Here is a 7,118-nt window from a genome sequence, read left to right on the forward strand (position 1 = left end):
CGCTGGAGCGGAGAGCCAGCTTTAGCTCTGAAGCTCGGCTCCAGCTCTGAGACCTCGGCTGCTGGAAGCAGGTCTCTGGGTTTTTTTTGGGTTCTATAATTGCAACACTGTTTCAGCTCCAGCTCTGAGGCCGGCTGGCTGAAAGCAGGTTTCTGAGGTTTGTTTAGCTTCTATATTTTCAACATTGTTTCTTAGAGTGCAGCTCAGAGGCCGACAGCGGCAGGTGGGGAACGCTGGCTTCCTCCTTCACTGGAGCAAGCAAGCCTCCTGTTCGCTTTAGCTGCCTGGCTGCCGGCCGCCATCTTGGTTGGCAGTTAATTTGCATATCTTGCTGATTAGCCCATGGGAAGGGTAGCGAAGTTACGGTTAAATACCATGTTTCTCTATTATTAGATAGGATGATCCTAGGTGAGAATTCTTGATTCACTTTCTTTTTGACAGTGATTCACTGAATCTCTGTAAGTCTAGGTTTACTCTTGCAAATTAGGAGTCCTAGTAATAATCCTTACCTCACTAGGTTGATACAAGGATTAAATTAACTAACTTAAGTAATGCATATATGCCTGACACACATTTACCTTTAAGTTCTTTGAGTATATATGATGGTAGAAAATGGCCAATTAAATTTTTGGATAACTTTAAGGACCTGCTGTCTCTCTGAGTATATCCTTCTCAAATCAAATTTGTCCACTGACTACATTCCTAAATTTGCCACTGCTAAGATTTGCCTCCTTTCCCACCAGGAAGTTTACAAAAGGCTGCTTAGCTCCATCAGATGGTTACCTCATATCAAGTAGAGTACTGTATAAGCTGGTAATGGAGAAGGGACTAAGTGTCACTCAGTGCTGCTGCTCTGATTACATTTATGAAAGGAGATGCCTCTCCTATTATGGGTCAAACTGGAAGCCAAGCAGGAGCTCAGAGAACAAGAGATAAGCTTAGGCTAGACGTGACAAAGGAATCCCTGGGGTTCATAGGGCATGGCCCCATTCCCCAGGTACATGGCCATATAGGAATTTGAAAGTAAGGTCAAACTCATTATAAACAATTCCTTTATGTGGATTAAACTCTGAAAAATATGTATTCATCAGGGGTCTGCCTTTCTGGTGCCAGAGTAGGAGCAAGAATAGTTTTGTATCTCTCTAGATGAGTGGCTTTTGTATACATATTCCAACTCACAGAACATGTACAAAACAGAAAACATAAAGCCACTTGCTATTACCTCAGTCTGATAGAAACAAAAAGGAACACCCTTCAGTGAAAGGGAAATTAAAGGTGACAGCTTTTTAATCACTCTGGGTAGAGTACTATATAATCTGGTAATGTAGAAGGGACGAAGCTTTTTGATCTCAAGCGTTACGGGCTTTCAGAAATCTGGATCCATTCTCATCTGGCCTGGGACAATCAGAACTTCCATCAGGGGTCCAAGAAAGTACAGCAGGAGAAAGAGCACAAGTACATGATCTGTTGGGTCAGGACATCCTAGAAAGGGACTACCAGGCATTCTGTACATTCTCGGCTACCTGGTTCTAGCTTGACTCTTTGAGGGAGTGGGAGGATGGGCAGGATTCAAGCCTAACACACGTAGACAGTAACCATTGTTAGAGGTTGAGCTGACCAAGCTGACCAGGGAATCAGAGGTCGAGGCTCCCAGGGAAATATAATCCATACATTCATTTAAAACACGAGTCTAATAGCCAATCTCCCAGTTGGAACTGGTGCTTAAATTCATAGAACTATGCATATGTTCAAACTGCTATAATATGGTTACATTGCAGAGTTTTACACTAAAGTGTCATGGACTACTTTAGAGCAGTGATCATCGAACTTTAGCATGCTTTGGAATCACCTGGATGTCTCATTAAAAGATAGATTGTTGAGTCCCGATCCAAGAGTTTATGATTGAGTAGTTCTTGGGAAAAGCCTGAGAACTTGCATTTCTAACAACCTTTCAGATTATGCTGATGCTGCTGGCCGAGAGAATCACACTTGGAGAAACACTGCTTACTGGTAGAGGACCCTCAGTGGCCAAAGGAAATCTTGGCACAATGTGACTTTTGCTTGGAGGAGGGAATTATCTTGGGGACTCCTTACCAAACCAGGACTTCATGGGGAAAGTGGGGTTTCAGGTCGTTGCTGGGCTCCAAGCAGAAATAAAATGTATCTGGGGTCCAGTTCCCATGGTAGTAAGCACCCTGCCTCCTGACTTCATCAAGGCCAGCACTCCTGCTCAACTAAGGGCTGCACGTCATCTCTTGGGAGTCACCAAGTTCTGTGCCTGTCTCTCTGCACTAAGAGTCTAGCCCTGGGTCTCTGGGCTTTGGTTTCCAGTATTCTCCACCACCCTTGGGAACCCTTATTTTGGAGAAGGATAATCAGTCTAAGGAGCGATTCTCTGTGGACAAATCTTAGGTTGATTTCATTAAATTCAGAAAATCAGAACAATTCACAGTGTCAAATCTTTATAGTAGATGAGAAAATGTAGTGAATATGCTCTGTGAAACATTTTTAAAATTAATCAACGTAGAAGACAGTATAAGGTAAGAAAGACTTTTTTAGGATGATATACAATATTTCCTTCTGTTCTCAAAAAAACATATATTTTATATCAAAAATACAGATCAAAATAGTGAGTCTCCTTAGGATAAATAGCTTACATTCATAATTTTTGTTTTGAATGACACAACTAAATCAAAGTCATAGATGTTATTACAGCAATTTTTTTTTATGCTAAGCCTCTAGGATCTATAGCTGGCATTATTTAATTATTTGAATGAATTGTACCATCACCTACGCGTGTGAGAATCTGTGAACAAATTATATTGGCCTTGGGACAAAATGAAACAATCAGTAACTCACAGAACTTGCTCTATCTTCTCTGCCTTTCTTATCTTGTGAGACACTTAAGGATAATGTTTGTCTTTCTTTTGTTATTACCTGGACCTATGTTCCCCCTTTCAGGGTGATAACTACATTTGCCTAAATTGAAATTCACTTGATCTTTAGGCCTTTTGTAATGTTGGCAAGAAGTAACTTCCTGTTTCCTAGCAATAAAAGCCAACAAGGTTACTGAGGCAGATACATGTGGGTTGAATTTCCTTTCAAAAATAAATATTAGTTTAAATCTTAAATGGGAAAAGGTTGAGCCAAATGCATTACATTGGATTTCTGAGACATCTGATGAAACTACCCTTCATTTCCCTGTTCCCCTTTCACACTCCCAATGAACAAATCACCTTCTGAACAAAGAGAGAAATGTTTGACTCTTTCACAAAGAATCTGGAATATGTCACTAGACTTTTAATGGAGAATGAACTCTTTCATGGACAAAGAAGCCACTGAGTACACAATAGACAGATTTAAATTTGATCCATCTCACAAGAGCAGGACAGGGTCAACCTGAGAAGGAGTTGTTGATCTTGACATGAAAAAATGTTACAAGATGCTTGCCTTCTAATTCTAGGGACTGTATAAACTAATCAGTGAGCAAACCATAGAAAGGATTTTAAAATAAGGGATATTTTCATTTTAGAAAAAAAAATGCCATCCAGAAAACAGAAAATCTCCAAAGTCACAATAGTTGCTTTACTGCATTCTTTAGTGTTGGATTTAGTATGTTTAAATTGAAGTTATTTTTTCTGTTACACTCCCTTACCCAGATGTTTTCCTGTAGATGTTTAGTAGAAACCACAAAGCCTGAAACAATAATTATCAAGAGGGTCCCTTTTCTTTTTTAAAAAAAATTCATATCACAATTTCTATTCTTTAATTTTCTACTCTCAGTCTACACTATTCATTCACTCTCCCAGCACAGTTCACATAGAGACACATACAAAAAAACCCTTTTGATCTTCCTTTCCTCTTGCCCCAGCCAGTTCACCTTACCCTGCTGAAGTGTAGAGCAAAGAATACAGGATTCAGAATTGAGAGGACCGCATTTAGTCCCTGGCTCTGCTGCTGACTGCTGGGTGACCTGGCCCAAGTCACTGTTTTGGAAGAAACAAGTAAAACAATGTCTGCATACTGTTATTATGTGTGTGTCTATATATGGCACTCTATGTACATATTATTATTATTGCCAACTCTGTCTTGGAGTGAGAGACTGTACCCCTAATGGAGGCCATGGCACAAAAACTTCATCTACAGCCTTTGGAGCCATGGTCAAGAAAGAATCATCAAAAGTTCAACTGGAATATTTGTTTATACTGGTGACAAACCGAGGCATGGAGATGTTGAATCACTTACCAAGGCCACATGGCTAAAACTAGGACCTTTATGTCCCTACACCACTTTACTGAACTCTCCCAGCTAATTCTGGTTTCATGGAAAGAGAACATAAAGTCAAGAAGGAAGCAATGACTTTGTAGGATAAAAAAGAGGATGCATGTAGAAGGATCATTAGAACACGATCAACAACCCAGGTGCCTGTGAGACGGAAGAACACCTACAGACCCGTCGGCTAATGAAGTGAAAACAGATGTAAGCTGGCATATGGTGAGGGTAAGGAGGGATGACTGCCATTGGAATGTCACGTTAGGCTAAAGCAGAGGACATGGGAAAGCTGTAATCTATGAGATGTGTGTCTGGAGAAAATTACCGTGATAGAGAGGCAGAATAATTGAATCTACTAATAATATCAAGAGAAAATTTGATCTATTGGGTGCACATATATTTACCCTAGGAATCAAGCAGTCAGGCAAAAGTGTTAATATCCCCTCCTCAGTACAGACGAAAAGACTCTACCAACCCTCTGAATTAGATTTTGTTAAGTAACATCTGAGGGAATAACTTGCTTAAGGCACAGTTAGGGGGGATGAAATACACCCAAATTCTCAATTGTATTCAAACTCTTTGGGACTTGACAAAGCCTTGTTTTCATACTCACTCCCCACTTCCAAACCTCTCTGAGCCTCAATATTCTCATCTACAAGGTAATCATAAGCCTTTGCCGAGTTTGTACTCGTGTTTGATAAGATCACACTGCCAGAGTGTCTGATATGTAACAGAAATGCCTGTGCTTCAGAAATTCTAGGTCCTTTTTTAAGCTTGAGAAAGAAATGATCCTGGAAAGGGAAAAAAATACCCAAGCTCAGATTCTTAGGCTAGTAAGCGAAAACTCTTCCAAGATGTGATTCAGTGTATTACAAGGAAATCAAGAAGGGTTGGAAATTTTTTACTAGAACTAGTCATGTACAAGTTAACAGACAGTGGTTTAAGTACCTTGAATGTTCTCTTTTAATCCTCACCACAAACTTGTGAAGTTGATATTATTCCCATTTTACTGATGAAACTTGAGACTCAGACAGGCTGAGTAATACTAGTTATCAGGGGTGTTTTAGGGATTCCAATTCAGGTCTGAACAAAGAAAACCACATCAGTATTCGCTTAGCTTTACCTCATATTATATGTTCAACTGGATATCACATCATATGAGTGGTATATAAAATTTTTCTACAGGATGATAAAGTATTAATTAGACTTTTATACAAACACTCTCAACAGTTGAAACACCAGTTTCAATTTTTTTTTTCTCTGAGTTTGAGCTGCTTGCATCTGTCTGTGACAAGGGAGCCCTCCAACTGAATTTCAGCATTTTCCATTTTCAACTATATTTTCCACCCTGGATTGATGTGAGATCATCATGAGGCAATCAATGCCAAAGATTTTTGTCAGTTTTCCACTGCCTTAGCTTAAATAAACAACGTTAAGGAGGGGCACAGGTTGGGGGGAGTGGGGGTGGAGAATGCTCACTCACTCACACAGATGCACTGTTGCACAGACACACAACCTCACAAAGACATACTTTGTCATGGTTCACTTGGAAAAATCCAAATGAAAAAGGAGGAGGTGGATGAATAATAAAGCAAAGCAGAAAAAGGAACTAATTTAGGAATAATGACTGCAAGACTGCCTCCATAAAGAAGAACAACATGTGTCATTAGGTGGCAAGCTTAGCCTTTGGGCAAGATTACATTTCTAAGCCCTGCTCCAATTACCTGTTTTAAGCATAAGTGAAGAGGGAATGTAAAAGAGTGGGGGGAAATATTTATGCTCCCTAAACAGTAGCAACATTCAGAGAAAATGAACTGTTGCTCTCACAAAGAGACTCTTTTTGCAATTGCAACTGTGGAAGGTGAGAACCCACCATGCCCACGTGAAACCACGCGTTCGGCCATCAGGTAGAATACCATTTCTCCCAAGGGCCGAGAAATGAACTGAGGAGTGGGGAACAAGTGTCTATTTGCATCTTGCCCCAACATCTGGCAATGTCAGAAGCTGCTGAATAAAGCAGCAAGCCTCCATCTGAGGTGACCTCCTCACAGCATGGGTCAGTTCCTGAGAACGCGGCTCTTTTGCCATGAGGACTAATGACAAGGCAGGAAAGCCTTGAGCCTGCAGATGAGAAAGCCCTGAGCCTGAACAATGCATACAAAAGCCCGGTTAAGGAGCACTTCCAAAGTCATTCCTTCCTCACCCCACCGGCGGCCACTAGGTATAAAGGTAGGGGTGGGGTGGAAGGATAAAGATGATCAAGGAAAGGAAACCATAATAAGAGGTTTATCTCTGAATGACTCCAACTTCCGCCCTTCCCAGATATCAACTCTATTACAACTGATTGCCTTATCTAATCCCAACCCAATTTGCGGGGAATTGGCTTTTCCAAAGGTAAGCAGGAGATATTCTTTTCACAGTTGCCTGCTTTTCTCAAGTGTCCAGCTTCCCCAAATCCTCTTTAATAAGGATTACTTGCATGTAAGTCAGCTTCCTTTTCTGATGCCATAACAACAGTGTTCCTTGTAATCTGGCCAAGTACAGGTTATTTTAAAAACCATGTAGAGAAGTTCTCTCACTGCAGACACAGCTGATTCTCACAGCCACTTGGCCTGGAGGCCAAATCCCCCCTGGTGTTAGCTACAAGACCAGGCTTAACTAAAAGACTGCTCACAAAGACCACTAGGGGGTGCACCAAGAAAGCATAACAAAATGCGGAGACAAAGAAAAAGGACAAAATTGTCAATGGAAGATATAGAGTTCAGAACCACACTTTTAAGGTCTCTCAAGAACTGTCTAGAAGCTGCCGATAAACTTAGTAAGGCCCTCGAAAAGACTGGCAAGAC

The sequence above is a fragment of the Myotis davidii genome, unplaced genomic scaffold, assembly GCF_000327345.1.
Source record: "Myotis davidii unplaced genomic scaffold, ASM32734v1 scaffold1288, whole genome shotgun sequence".
Lineage (NCBI taxonomy): Eukaryota > Metazoa > Chordata > Mammalia > Chiroptera > Vespertilionidae > Myotis > Myotis davidii.